The sequence below is a fragment of the Cyprinus carpio genome, chromosome A13, assembly GCF_018340385.1.
Source record: "Cyprinus carpio isolate SPL01 chromosome A13, ASM1834038v1, whole genome shotgun sequence".
In the NCBI taxonomy this organism is placed as follows: Eukaryota; Metazoa; Chordata; class Actinopteri; order Cypriniformes; family Cyprinidae; genus Cyprinus; species Cyprinus carpio.
The window spans coordinates 27,193,741-27,210,796 of record NC_056584.1 but is presented as its reverse complement, the minus strand read 5'-3'; positions in this window follow the sequence as shown (position 1 = coordinate 27,210,796).

The following is a 17,056-nucleotide window of genomic DNA, read 5'->3' as shown; positions in this document are numbered from 1 at the left end:
TTTAAGAGAAGTCAGGACTGAAAAGTGTACTCTGCAGTGATCAAGCCTCTCATCAGCAGAAAGAATCAAAAGAATAGACTCTCCTTTGCATGAGAGCCATGTTGTGTGGAGAAGAGGAGAACTGGTCTAAAGTTCACTTTAGTGATGAGAGCAAGTTTAGTTTACTTTGGGTCTGATTGGAAACATTATGTTTCAGCGTAACGAACTGGAGGAAAAAACTGAAGCTGAGTGTGTACAAGAATCAGTGAAAGCTGGAGGAGGAGGTGTGATTGGTTTGGGGATGTTTTCTGCCGGCAGGAGTTTGGGTCTCTTATACAGATACATGGCAGGTGAAATGCAAATGTTTTATCAGAACCTCCTTCAGCAACATGCAGTTCCTTCCCTGCAAGCATCTCCCAATTCAGCCAAAAGACACATGGGTAAAGCAGTTCTTGAAGATGAAAACACTGAAATAATGAAATGTCCTGACCTAAACCTGACTGAAAACCTCTGGAAAATATTTGGCAACAGAGTTCTGGTTTAGAAAAACCAGAAAAAAATAAAGTATTTATAGATTGCTTTCTAATTTTTGATCTCCACGTGTGTGTGTGTGTGGTGTGTATATACTGTACGTATATATATATATATATATATATATATATATATATAATATATATATAATTTTTATAATACATGCATAATACAAATAAATGCACAAATATTCAAAATAATATTCAAAGCTAATAATAATCATCATTATATGAATATTAAAATAATACATATACAAAATAATAATAATTATGCAAATATTATAATTTAACAATTTTATATATTATTATTAAGTGTTGTTATTTATTATTTATTTTTATTTATTTAACTACCATAGTGTGGCTGAAGGCCAGTTGCACTTGAAAGAATGATCAGGAGAATCTCCAGCTCTCGCCCTCGAAGGTCTCGTCCTTCTACCAGCAGGCCGATAACATTGTCTGTTCCATCAACAACATGGTAGTGATTTTGCTTCGTTGTGCTATTTCTGTTCAAACCCCACAGGAAAGCCAAAATCTGTGGCGTTTCGCTTCGACGTGTCCCCTTTGATACAAATATAACCCGACTGGGTCTGTTTTGTTTACACTCTGATGTAATTAATGAATGTTATTTACGGTTTTGCTCTCCTTTTTTAACTTCTCATCCAGAAAAAAAGAGCCTCTCTGCGAGCAAACGGAGTGGAAATCGGCCAGAGACGGGGAAATTCGGGACGTTGCCAGTCAAATCATGGTGCGCGATCCAAAATTCAAACATCCCATTATAGTCACACGACTTGACCCTAAACGTGTTAGTTCATGGTCCAGCTCGGTGTCAAACACCATCCTGACGGCCGTTTGTTTTCCTGTCGTTCTGTGTGGTGTCAGATGCTGGATGTGAGCGTTTTCCCAGCTCTCCAACCTGCACCCGGCGGCTGGCGGCCCGCCTCACACAGAAGCAGAGCCGAGGTGAAAGACTGCTGGGACGTCCTCAGAAGACTCTCAGGTAACTCTGACCCAGCAGAGTTATAAACCACACAAGCCCTACGGTGTCCTCTCAGGGACAAGAGCCCATTTCCCTCCATAATGGGGTTTCCACAGAGCCGAAGGCGCTTTCCACAATCCTGTTTTTGTTGCATTTGTATTCCCCAGCAGCAACCGCATGGGACACGGCCCGGAAAACCACTTCCAAATCATAATTAGATGCATATAAAAAGTTATGTGCTTATTTTCATAATGCTACCAATTACTGATCTGAATTTTTCCTTCTGTTTAGTGTAACATTTTGAAACACTAAACACTAAAACAAATTTGAATTTTGTTGGAAAACAACGCATAAACTCTCTTGTTTGTTTTTTTTGCAGTTTGCTCAATGAATCCAAGTTTGAGCTTTGTTTTGTGTTTTATTGCTCCATCATCTAAAGCGTCCGTATTGATTTCATCAATGTTGGAGGTTTTAAAAGTCTCCCCAGCCCAGTTAATTCATATTAAATTATGTAATTAGAGAAATTTATTCCTTATATTCAATGCATAAGAGTTTGAATTGGGCAATACAGATGTTTAATCAAGATGAATGCATAAGTTGCTAATGGTAAACTAAAATACTTTTTTTTTTTTACTTTTTTTTATTAGTAAATTATAAGTATTATTTAAATAATTATTACATTACACATGTATAAATATTCATGTAATTATTAAAATAAGTATCAAATAGCTAATAAGAATACTAATGATAATATTATTATATTTTTAAATATTTAAAATACAAATATTTTAATGATTATATTTTATAGTATTTATAATTGTTAATGTTATATAAATAATAATTACTTTATTTAAATAGTCATTTAATTATTAAATTTTAAATAAATACATATATAGATATTCATCTAATTATTATATTATATAAATATATTACATATATCTTACTTATTTTTTTTATTTTTTTTGTTATTACTATAAAATCTGTCTTAAACACACACACATATATATTTGTATACATTATTTTATTATTATGCTTTATTTTTAATAAATTATAATTGTTATAAGTACTGTATAAATAGTTGAATACACATAACAATAATATAAATAATATAATGTAAAATAAATATAAAAGCTAATAATAATTATATGAAAAATTAAATAAATGCATATATTAAACAAACAATAATTATGCAAATAAATATAATTTAACAATAAAATAATTATAATTGCTATAAATTATATATATATATATATATATAATTATATATATATATATATATATCTATATAATTATATATATATATATATACAGTATTATAAGTAATTATTAATTTAATTATTAGTTGTAATTATAATTAGTAATTATTAAACACACCAATTACCATTTTTTCCCTCCTGATTAGCAATTATCGTTAGCATAACATTTTAAAACACTAAACACCAAAACAAAACATCTGGTATCAAAATTGGTTGGAAAATACTCTTTGTTTGTTTGTTTGTTGCAGTTTGGCCACCAAATCCAAGTTTGAGCTTGTTTTGTATTTTATTAAGGCGTCTGTATTGATTTCATCATCGTTTGAGGTTTTAAAAGTCTGCGATTCCTGCTCTTGAGCCCAGTAAGTCACTATAAATAGTGGGCTTTTCTGCGGAAAAGACTGGCATCTCCTCCTCATGCCTTCGGTTGAGGATGAAGTATGTTTATCCCTGTAATTACTTGAATTAATTCCTTATATTAAATGCAAAAGTTTATTTGTGCAATGCAGATGTATTCATGGCAATAGTTACTAGCTCGTTCTGTTCTGTGAACGTAGTAAAAGTTCACAGCCCAGCGAGACGTTTCTGAGGGAAATTAGTAAAGAGTTACTCTGTATGGAAATCATAATATAAAAACAGATTCTGTTAATATGTGGGTGTTTAAAGCCATTTTTGACTGTCCCTGGTGTTATACCAGTGGTTCTGTATTGTATATTGTTTATGTCTTGAATTTGGAGCAGTTAACGTTAATTTATGGATTATGTATGACTGAATTTATGAACGGGATAAAGTCAGGATACTGTATGGTGTCGTTGTTCACATCCACTCGCTCTAGTCAGCACAATTAATCATTGTTACTTTTAGAAACGAAATGAACTCACAGGACAAAATGCAGGTTTTATGTTCCCTAAGAGTGATGTTTTTTCTCAAATCTCAAGTCTCACTGCATGTGTCCCGAAACGTGAAAACGTAAGCCTGAACCTGGATTTGATTATTTAGATTGCATGTTATGTGCATTACATATTTATTTATTGTTTTATCAATATTTTTAATATATAATAATGCTTTTCCTTATTCTGCATTACTTGTAATTGGCATTAGCGTCATTGTGGCAAACTTTGCAAAACCAAAAGCTATTCACATTTTCTTAAATCAGTGAAAATGTAAAATAGTGTGTATGTAATATAATCAGTTAGAATATAGTAGAAATTAAATATATAATTTATATAGATTTATATTTATAAATATAAATTCTATAATCATGAAAATATATTGATAAAATTTTTATTTATTTATTATGTATATTTTACATGATATATAATTATAAATATTTAATTAAAAATGTTATTACTATAACAAATGAATGTATTTATTTATTTCTAATTGTATATTTTATTAATAGTGTAGACTAGTCTGTGTATAATATATTACTATAACAATAAATGTATTTATTTATTTCTAATTGTATATTTTATTAATAGTGTAGACTAGTCTTTTATTACTAATGTGTGTAGTGTGTGTAATATAATTATTATATTGTTATGATTTATATATAATTATAATTTAAATTTTATTAATTATAAAATTAATTTAATTTGTATTAATTTATTTTTATTAAAATAAAATGTTTATTTATAAATATACATTTTATTATTAATATATTTTAGTATGTAATTTTATAAAATTAATTTAATTTGTATTAATTTATTTTTATTAAAATAAAATTTTACACTTCACTTTACTTTGCTGCATGTGTAAAAACTAGTGTTTATAATATAATAATATAATATAATATAATATAATATAATATAATAAAAATAATATAATATAATATAATATAATATAATTTTTTTCTTTATTCCCATGTGCATATTTATTCTAAGACATGATGTAGTGTGTTTAGTCATGTGTCTAAGTAGCTTTGTTTCGAAAACATTGCTTAATATTAGGAAGTTACTAATAACCAGATGTGTAATCCGCTATCACAGTCACTGTAATAAATCTCTGTTGAGTGACAGCAAATGTGAATGCAGCGTGGACATGATTAGACCCAGTGCTGAAGCTTCGGTGTTCTTGGCTTCGGCCTCCGGTTCTGCTGGCAGCTTGATTTGATGGCTGAGTGTTTGTGTTTGTAGGAAGGAAAAAGCAGCTCAGCTCCCCTCCACACCCTCGTTAACCAGGGATGGCAGTGACCCTGAAACCCAGAGCAGCGTGGGAACAGACCCACACAGAATTATGGGAAAGGAGGTTAAAGAGGAACAAAATCGTCTGAAGGGGTTTACGGTATGCAGCTTTCATTCTGCTGTAATTCTACAATTATATTTGTGTGGTTTTTTTTTTCTTCCTTTTTTGTTTGGTTTTCTTGCTGAGCGGAAATGATTAAACGACACCAGAGGCCTTTTCATATGTTTCCCAAAGCATTAAATTCTGTGAATTGATGCATCAAGCTGATGTTATGCAAATTCATTGATTTCACTAGGATGTAGAAAAATCACACGAGCGTTTATGGAAGTGACTGTATTTTATATTTCGTGATTTTGTTATTCAAGTTGATTTTTTTCAATTTGATGTAGAAAAATCACATTGATTTCTTTACACAGTGTTCAAGCCAAAAAACACAAAAAGTGGGGGATTGTTTATGGAAGTGACTGTATGTATATATATTACCGATTTCTGATAATAGTGGTAATAATGGTTTCTAAGCCCGTATTATACACACTTAAATGTTTTGTTGTTGTTGCTTGTTTTAAAATGTGTTCTTAGCAGTGTTATTTTAGTATTAATGTAAAATTATTTATTTATTATTATATATTTTTAACATATAATAATGTTTTCCTTATTTATTCCTTATCAGTGGTAGCGTCATGTTGGCAGCTGAGAGGTGTTTTAGCAGTATTTATTATTTATTATTTATTTGGTAATTATTAATATTTTAAATTAGCTATTATAATTAATGTATGCATTTAGCAGATTTAGCAGAATTTTTAAGATTTTAGTTGTTCATTTTATCTTAGATTAGGTTTTAGAAAATGTACTTATGTGCTTCTATCATTTTATCTAGTGTTGTGTGTGTATATATATATATATATATATATATATATATATATATATATATATATATATATATATATATATATATATATATATATATATATATAAAATATATTTACATTTTTTTTTAATATTTTAAATTATTATATTTAGCTTTAATTTATTTTATTTCAATTAGTTGCCAAAGCACCATTTGTAATTTTTGTCTGAGTTTATCTAATGTTAATATTTTATTTTATATCAGCGTTACTTTGAGTAAACAAAACAATTTATTTCCTGACGTGAGTCATGTGAAAGGACCTAAAGCGTTTCTGCTGCTTAATGTTAAAAAGACCAATCAGCGCTTGCCATAATTGCGTAACGGATGCTGTAAATGACCTCTGGCTCCTCTTTCAGCCACACCAGTGAAATACAGTTGCTGTTCTTCATGGATGATGGTGCAGTTTGCTGCTTTATTTAGGAGGGCAGTATGTGAGGCTCCTCTTTCTCTGCGTGTTGGTTTGGATGGGATGTGGATTACATCCTCTCTATCTAACAAAGCACAGTGGTCTGTGAGACACAGCTTCAGGAAAGCCTTTGGAGGAGTTATTGACACTGGCAGGACAGATCTAGAGGTTTCCATGAGGTATGACGCGCTTCGATTGTGCTGCGAGGGCAAAAACAGGCCGCCAGGACAAACAGCATTCTCTCAAAACTCCCAAATCTAGATGTTTTCATATCCGCTGACATTATGGCTGAAATAACATCTTTTGGACGTATATCTGCAGAAAATAGAGGAAAACACTCATTCGATTAATAAAAAAGCAACATAAACCATTTGTTATATTACAAGGCATTAGCGCTGAATTATCTTGGATGTATCTCTGGATATTATTATGCTGGTTCTCTTATTTAAATTATTTATTTTTTTAAAGGAAAGTAATACTTTTATTCAGCAAGGATGTATTAAATGTATCAAAAGTGATTTATGTCACAAAAGGTTTCTATTTCAAATGAATGCTGTTCTTTTCAATTTTATATTCATTAAATAATCATGAAAAAGAAAATGTATCATCGTTTTCACAAAAATATGAAGCAGCACATGACTAATATTAATTATTAATTATTGATATTAAATATTACTTATTAAATGATGATATTCGTTTTTAAATTTATCAGAATCATATTAAATTTCTATTTATAATATAATAATTATCTATATCATAATGTGTATGATATATATATATATATATAATAATATATATATATGGTAGCATTTAAATGACTAATATATTCTAAATTAAATATAATAAATATTATATTAATATATATATTTAGGTCTGATTTTTATATATATATATAATTATAGCGTATAATAAGTTCTAACAAAAAAAATAATAAGCATGGTTTCCACAAAAATATCATGTTTCCACAAAAAATGCAGCAGTTCCATTTTTTTCAACATTGATAATAATCAGAAATGTTTCTTGAGCAATCAGCATATTAGAATGATTTCTGAAGATCATGTGACACTGAAGACTGGAGTAATGATGCTGAAAATTCATCTTTGATCACAGAAATAAATTACATTTTAAAATATATTCAAATAGAAAACCGCTATTTGAAATTGTAATAATATTTCACAATTTTACTGTTTTTGCTGTATTTGTAATAAAATAAAAGCAGCCTTGGTGAGCATAAAAGTCTTCACTTATACTTTTTGTAAGTGTCAAAGTGTTATCTGATTACTATTTAACTAAGAGTATTTTTGGATGTACTTCTGGACATGCTTTCTCAGTATTTCATAGTGCATAAACTGATGCTACAAAAAGTTTCCACAAGAGTAAAATTTCTAGTAAAAGTTTGAACGTGTGTTACTTTACTTTTTGACTTGTTTTGTTTGTTAGATTATTTTTTAATGTTTTTATTTGATGGTCTTCTGGCTTGGTTTTGATTGGCACAATGCTGGCGACGGTCTCGGCTGAAGCAGGTGTGTAACAATGGCTGCTTGTGTCAGTGCTGCTAGCAGAGGTTACCTGGGTGTATCGTGTATGAGAGCCGTGCTCATTATGCTTTTATGGAGACATTTACTGGGAGACACAAATCCCCAGGTCTAGCATGATGTAAAATTAGTTTTCATGTACAGAAATGTAATAATTTAGTGTGAAATAATACTGCATAGTGTTCACTGTATAAATTAAATATAGATTAATCTTCGTAAAAGTTGTGTTTTGTTTGATTAACATTGACACAGACGGTAGCAGGTTTTTATAGGCTTCTGACCTTTAAATATAGATTAATCTTCGTAAAAGTTGTGTTTTGTTTGATTAACATTGACACAGACGGTGGGTCACTTCAAAACGCAAACCGACTGTGAATAGAGAGAATACTTTCTGAGATTTTTTGTGTGTGTCCGTTCAAGCTCAAGAAGACGCGAAAGAGGAATCGATTCTGTTCGGGCGGGGGTCGAGCACCAAATCGTGCTCTCTTTCGCCTCTTCATGCGCATCAATGGTTTTAAAAAACATGTTTAAATTGGCCAAAAAGCATCAGCCAAAAAAGCCTGAAGTATCAAATATGATGATCAACAAAAAAGTATTTATAGTTTTTTTTTTTTTTCAAAATAGGATTTTAAAAATATTTAAGTCACTAATCCATTCTAAATTTTTATGTTTATATATTATATTTATATTTATATATATATATATATATATATCTATAATATATATATAACCGTTATTTCATGTCAGGCTTTCTAATATCTCAATCTGGTCAATATGGAAGCCCGTTTCCAGTTAATGTATATGGAATTTTGTTTTGGTAATTTTTATGTTTTATTTCTTTGAATAATGAATTAAAAATTGGTAATTGTTAATTTTTATGTCTTTTTTGTTATAAATTCGTGATACAAATTCTCAGTTCTGACATTTTTTTTAATTGCGTGATATAAACTGCGAATTCTGAGTATATATATTTTGAGTTATAATTTTGCTTTTATGTTGAAATTGCTAGTTAATATATAATAGATAATATCTTTATATAATAGAATATATATAGATAATATCTCACAATTCTGTGAAAAAAAAAGTCAGAATTATGAGATAAAAAGTCGCAATAACCTTTTTTTTTTTTTATTCAGTGGCGGAAACATGCTTCCATAGGTCAAGCTGGTGTTTAGCTGGTCAAATAAAGTGCCCAAAACCCAGCGACCAACTACCCTGGATTAGTTGAAGATGGTTTCAGCTCAAAAAGGTCTAAACCTGTGTATTTTTACACATTATGAGGCGTCCCATCCATCCGTTGGTGAGTGTGTGTGTGTGTGTGTGTGTCTGTGTGTGTGTGTCTGTGTGGTGTCTGTGTGTGTGTGTGTGTGTGTAACAAGTGTTTTGTTTTTGTGTGAGTTTGTGTTTGTTTTGGATTAATGTTCATGGATAATTCTGTGTGTGTGTGTGTGTGTGTGTGTGTGTGTGTGTGTGAAGAACCAGACTTCTTGTTTAGTGACGTGAGGTAAACATGACGAAGAGGCCTGTATTTCTGCCTAATGGCTCCCAGATGCAGCCGCCACAAGCTTCATATGTGCTACGAGAGCGTTTGGCTGACATCACTCCAGGCAGAGAGAGCTGATGAAATACAGAGCTGGGGAAGCCATTCGAGAGCCCTTCGGTGACATAATTCATTGTCCCTTAGTTGTCATCGTGCAGGAAAGGCGCAGGAGTTTGGATAAAAGCCTGGACTGATCTGAAGCAGGCATGTGGAGGAGAGATGTCGGAGCGTGTAATTGTTATTCAAAGGCTTGACGCTCACGAATAGCCTGATAACGTGCCGTTGTGCGATTAAACTGGAGGCTTGCACTCTTTGAGTGGCGTGTTTATACATGCGATTAGGCCTTGTAAATTTGCTGTGCTCTCCTAATGGCACTTTCTCAGATGACTGTTTCTTTCTTTCTCTCCGGCATCATGCGTTTCTCTCTCCCAAACTCTGACTCATTCATCCTGAGCTCATAATCAGAGAATGCCCAGATCAGATTCATATGCCGCCATAAAAGCAGAAATGAGCCGATTGGGTGCCGTGCATGAAAAACGGTTTTGTCCGTGTGAAAGAAAGCGCTGTCGAAGTTTTGCTTGATTTTGCAGTTATTATTTTCACTTTCCATGTCCTGGTCAAAACATTTTTTTTGAAAGCATTCATAGAATCGTTTTATATTTGCACTATAAATGGGATTGGCATATTTAATGGCAGATATTTAATTTGATTTAATAATCACATTATTAATTTGACCTACTCTGTATATGAAGCCATATGATAAGTTGTTTTAAGGAAAAGGTTGAAATTTAAATCATTATCCACTGAAAGTATTTCTTTCAGATCTCATTTGCCTTCATTTGAAGATGCATCACACCGGTCAGTTAAATCAAACTTTTTCTGTCCTCAGAATTAACATTTGTAGGTGAACATTTGTTTTAAATATAGTACCATTCCAAAAATACAGTAAAAACAGTAATAATGTAAAAATTATTATAATTTAATATAGCTGTTTTCTATGTAAATGTATAGTAAAATTTTATTGATTTCTGTGATCAAAGCTGAATTTTCAGCATCATTACTCCAGTCTTCAGTGTCACATGATCTTCAGAAATCATTCTAATATGCTGATTTGCTGCTTAAGAAACATTTCTGAATATTATCAATGTTGGAAACAGTTATTCTGCTTCATATTTTTGTGGAAACCGTAATACTTTTTTTTTTTCCAGAATTATACTTTAATATAATAATAATAATAATAATAACAATAATAATAATAATTCAATAATAATAATAATAATAATAATAATAATAATAATAATAATAATAATAATAATAATAATAATAATAACACTGTCACTTAATTAGAAATCAGACCTAAAATAAAAATAATATTTTAATAAAATTTATATTGTAATATTTTTTTTTTATTTAATTTGCATTCATTATATTATTATAAATTATTTATATTAACTAATATGTATAATGCATTTAAAATAGCATTATTATAAAATGTATATTATAATGATCAATATTATAAAATAAATATCATCAATGATAATTTATATTAGCCATCAGCATAATAAAAATGGTTATTAATGAAATTATACTTATTTTAATATGATTAATGAGTTAATTAAAAAATATAAATTGTGTGTGTGTGTGTGTGTGTGTGTGTGTGTGTGTGTGTGTGTAGTTTTTAACATTATAAATGTTACTTTTATCAATTTAGGGCATCCTTCCTGAGTAAAAGAAATAATTTCTTTAAAACAAATATTTTTGCATCACATATAATAATAATAATAATAATAATAATAATAATAATATTGAAGTCTAGAATACATTTTAGAATTTATTTATTAACTTAGCATCAATAAAAAAATATTTAATAATAATACAAATAAAAAAATAGTATTAATAATAATATGGAAGTCTAGAATAAATGTTAGAATTAATTTAATAACTTAGCATCAATAAAAATAATGCTGGTTATTTCCATTCAATACTTGCGAGTGCTGTGTATTGTTATGATTAGAGTATCATGTTGTTCACAGCTGATGTACTGTTCATGAAAACGCAGAGACCTTCTACTCGAGACATGACGGCGATTATACAGATTAATTGTTTTCCCATGTTGGCCTCCTCATGTGACGTTGGAGCCTGTTGAACAGCGCTGCTCACTGTAACTTTCCCAAAAAAAAAAAAAATGACTGCCTTTCTGTCTGGGATTACATCCACACTGTCCGCACCTCCAACCGCATGCTGATATTCAACCCCGGTTACCAGCCAACCACGCAGTTCAGGGCGGTGTGTGACGCGCCAGTATCATGTGGACCACCGTGTTTTAAACCAGCACACAAGGGTCCATTGTAGGCGCTTAAACACATCAGTGTCTGCTGGATGAACACGCACCTTGTGTTTTCCTCCGCAGGCCGGGAGAGACGCCGAGCACTACGGGAAGCCCTCAGACAGCCGGGATGCAGGAGAGATTGCAGCGCGTGCCTGTGCCAGTGATGTCACAGCCACTGAAAGGTGACATTTTCACATCGGAAAATTTTTGCATGCATGCAAATTAAAGATGCATGCTAAATAGAGGTCCTGTGTGGTGCTTTACAGAGGGAACGTGCCGAGGCCCGAGTCCAGCGGCCACACATCGCTCCATACGCAACTCCAGAAGTTCACCGTCTCTGCAGACAAGGTGCCTATTTATAACTCCACCATTACACAAGACTTACACAATCGCTTATGCTGTGAAAAGCTCTTCCCTGCTTTTCTGCGGTTCATCTGAGAGTTTGGACTGCTCCAGAATAAACTCCTGAGAGGTTGATTGATGGGTCTTTGCTAATTGCATGAGGATCAGCTTGTGTGTGTGACTTCCAGGAATTGTTCTGGCTTGAAAATGCAGCCGGCGGCTTCTGCAGTTTTGTTGATGTTTATTTTCTTATTGAATTAGTTTAAGGTTGTGTTCACAAATTTTAAAATGAACTAGTTCAGTTCATAGTTCAAACTTCAAAATTTTGAACTAAGTTCACAGTTGCAAAAATGAACCGTTCAACTAGTTCATAGTTCTCTTTTTTTCCATATGTTGCTGAGTTGCGAGCTATTATTTTTCAAAATTATTGCCACAGCCCGTATAGAATCACAGACAGCAATTATTTTATCAGTTTTAACAATGAAGCTATGCGTCAGATTTCATCTTCATATCCAATTTTGAATCCTTATCCAACCAGGGTTTACATTAGCATTGAGGGGACAGCATTTCCCCATTGTTGCTTTAATGCTTTGTTGCTGTCCATTCACTCCACACTAGTAGCAGCTGCAGCTTTCAACCCTACAGTACATTCCCAAAAACATGAGGAAAAACGTGCTGCTTGAATGCTCTTTTTTTAATGAGGAATTATTAAAAGAAAAACAGGACAGTAATCATTAAGGTGCAAACGTTTTTCAATTTTAATAATTTTCCATTGTCCACATGCTAAAACAGAATATTGGAATCCTGAAGTGCGGATTTTCTTTTTGAAAGCCGGCGGGCAAAGTTTGCACAGAAAAGTGAGATTTCTCCCATTCTCACCGACCTTGTCATAAACATCATAAAATTATTTTAAATGATCATATGCCTTCTTGCTACATGCTGCTGTATCTCCATGGGTTTTTTTTTTTTTTTTGATGACGCGTCACGCATGGACGGCGGTGCGACACTGGTGGCTGGTGTTGCCAGATTTGGTGTTTTTCCGCTACATATTAAGACCCATTTACGGTGTGTTTTAGCAGGGTTTTCGCCTGGAAGGCTCTATAGAAATCTGGCACCCTATTGAACGAAGTTAACCTGAGAGAGCGTGCCGTTCACAGAACAACCAGAATGAACGAGTTGACAGTAACGTTCATCAGGCAGTAATACAGCACGTTCAGTTCACGTTCGCCCAAAATATGAACGAGTTCATGAGTTCATGAACTTCAATGAATGCGTTCAGGCACAACACTGGGCTTCTGAACCCAGTCTGGGCTGAGCAGCCAGCGGTTCAGAGGTCAGCCAGGTTTAAATAAGGATCTCTCGTCTTTTTCTGTTAGAAATATGTCTTTCTGTTTTGTTAAAATTATGGAATGTGATGCCTTGGTTCTGTTCTAAAAACCTAGTGAGCTGACTACCTGGAAAGCATTTTTAAAACCTAGTAAGCTACCTACTTAGGTAGACTTTAGGTAGGTGTGCTCTTGACATAAAGGCTGTTTCAAAAGACAGGTTTCTTTAATATATATTAAAAAATAATATTAATTATGAATCAGAATTTTAAAATAATAAGAATACACACATACACACACACACACACACACACACACACACACACACACACACACTTATTTATTTTATATTGATAAATGTTATCAAATTACTATAATTTTGTTATACATTATTAATGATCAATAATAAATAAATAAATAATAAAAATATTTAATATTAATTAGAAATCAGATTTAAAATAACATTAATATTTTTCATTTGCATCAATTATTTTTATATCAATTGTTTATATTAACTAATATAGCTAATTGATTTAAAACAGCAAATTTATATTATACTGATAAATATTATAAAAGTGAATATCATTGTCAAATTAAATAATTATTCATATTTGTCATTAACCATAATGACTATTACTTAAATTATGCGTAATTGAATATTATTAATATTAATTAGAAATCAGACTTTTAAAATATGAATATTATTTAATTAATAAATATGCAATAAATTAGCACCAGTTTTATTTATATAAATTATATGTATAGAAACTAATATATGCATAGATAGATAGATAATAGCAATATTATAAAAATGCATGTTATACTGATATATATATATTAAAATTTAATTTAATACATTATTAATAGTCATTAATCAATAAAAATTACTTTTTTTAATTTTATTATTTTTTTTTTATTATTATGATTATTGTATTTTTTATTATTATTTTATGATGATTATTATAATAAATATTATTAGAGTTCATTCAATAACTTAAATATAATTAAAATAGTTCTAGTGTAAATATAGGTTATTTCTATATTTCATATTTGTGTTTTTAGAGTGTTACATTATCAGAGTGTTGTGTTGTTAGCTAAGAAACATGCTAATGTTAAATCTATAGGAAAGAGTCACAGGTGCATCTCTTGAGCAGTTAATGTGGATTAGACCGCTGTCTGTGTGTTCATGTTCTCTTGGTATTCTCCACAGACTCTCTCCTGGCTCAAAGACAGCGTTGCGATGGCCACTCAGATCTGCAGTTTGGCCGGGCCGAACGGTTTCGAAGCAGCCAAGAGGCGTCAGGCCTCACTGGAACAGGATATCCTGTCCAACAGAGCCAGGATAGAGCTGGTCAAGAAGGTCAGCGTGTTCACTGGCTTTACGCAACAACTGTGCATAGATACCTCATCTAATGCTAACTTTTGTCTATTGGTAATGCAGTTTCTGGAAATTAAACATGACTTAATTTTTTGTGTAAAAAATTTAGTTTAGAAGCAGCTACTTTTTCCAATAAGTAGAAATGTAGTGCAACGATTCCTTACTGCATGCTACATTTTGAGAATAAATCCTCAAAGTTTTTTTTTTTTTTTTACTTTTTACTTTTCTAGTTTAAATCATAATTAAATTAAAGCAATGAAATTGTGTATTTTTATGATTTTTCTTTCTGCTTATCAGTGAAATACTGTGTAAGTTTGATCCATTATAGCAAATTAATTTGTTTGGATGGTTCATTTCAGTGAGCTGATTCAAAATAGTGATTCATTTAATATGTTTTGATTTAATTACATAAATTGGTGGGTTTTTAGTTTTATTTTGTGGTGGTTTTAGCATTGTTTTGTAGTTGTATTTTGTCTAAATGTATGTCTTCAGGATTGATGCTGTTGCCTTAACTGAAACGTTTTCTTTTTAGTATATTAATCCTGCTAGTGATAAATGTTATGAAATTAATATAATTATCAAATTTTATAATCATTATTAATGCTCATTAATAATAAAATAACTTATTCAAATCATGCTTTGTTAAATATTCATTAGACATAATAATACTAATATATTTTTAATTGAATTAAGATTAATTTGATTTATATCAATTATATTTAAATTAACTAATATATACACAAATAAATGCATATTTAATTTATTTAAAATACTGTAGCAATGATATAAAATGTATGTTATACTGATAAATATTATAAAAAGGAATGTAATAAAAAAAAAAATAATATTAGTTCTTAACCATAATGAAAATGACTATTATTAAAATTATACTTATTAATATTAATTAGAAATAAAAATGAAAATAAATATTATAAACATTATATATTCATATTATATAAAATAATATGAATATTATATATTTAACAAATATGTATGCATGAGTTATTTAAAATGGTAACTCAGACCTCTTGTTTCCATCCAGGAGGGTTACAGTCTGGTGAGGGCTCAGCATCCGGGCAGCATCAAGATCCAGGAGTTTCTGAGTCAGCTGGAGGTTCTGTGGGACGAGCTGAAGAGAAGACATGAGAGGAACGGACTGGTCCTGAAGGTCTCAGAGGAGCTCAACTACAGGGTACATATATCTGGTGTTTCCTTGAATGTTTTTTTAATGGTATATTGCCTTCTCTTGTTGAAAGAAAATATTGTGCAGTATATATACTGAGCAAAATATGCCATTTTTTATGCCTAGAAATGCTCACATACAGCACACTCTGTGGAGTACTGTATCCCACAATTTGCAGACACTTTTATCCAAAGCGACTTACAATTGGGGGACACATAAAGCGATTCTTCTTAAAGAGGCAAACAGACACATGAAGTGCTCCTAATACCAAGTTTTAGACATTGTTCAAATAAGTACAAGCTAGAAAGAGAAGGAATAAATAAAGAGAAAGACTTGTTTTTTTGCTTTTTTTTAAGGTTTTTTTTATGATGAAGTCAAGTAGTTTCGAAAGAGATGAGTTTTCAGCTGTGCTTGAAAATTGTCAGGGATTCAGCATTCCGGATAGTGGTGTGAAGATCATTTCACCAGCCAGGAATGGTGAATGAAAATGTCCTGGAAAGTGATTTTCAGACTCTCTGTGATGGTACCACGAGGCGTCGCTCAATTGCGGATCTTCTAGAGGGTATGTAGATTCATAAGAGTAAGTGGAAGTAGGCGGGTGCTGAGCCTGTGGCTGTTCTATATGCAAGCATCAATGTCTTGAACTTGAAGTAAGCCTCAACCGGTAGCCAGTGCAAGGAGATAAAGAGAGGTGTAACATGGGCTCTTTTGGGCTCGATGAAGACCAATCGTGCCGCTGCATTCTGAATCATTTGTAGAGGTTTGATTGTGCTTGATGGAAGTCCAACCAGAAGAGCATTGCAGTAGTCCAGCCTAGAAATGGCAAGGGCCTGGACAAGAAGTAGTGCAGCATGCCATGTTAGAAAGGGCCTGATCTTTCTGATGTTGTGCAATGCAAACCTGCGAGATTGAGCAGTCTGTGCAATTTGGTCTTTGAAGGTCAGCTGGACATCAAAGGTTACACCAAGATTTCTGACTGAAGTTGATGGAGTAGTTGTAGAAGAACCTAGCTGGATGGAGAAATCATACTGTAGAGTTGGAAGACAAGAAGGCAAGAAGCTCAGTCTTTGCCAGGTTGAGCTGTAGGTGATAATCTTTCATCCATGCCGAGATGTCCGCCAGGTAGCCTGAGGTCCATGCAGCTACCATTGGATCATCTGGTTGAAATGAAAGATAGAGCTGTGTGTCA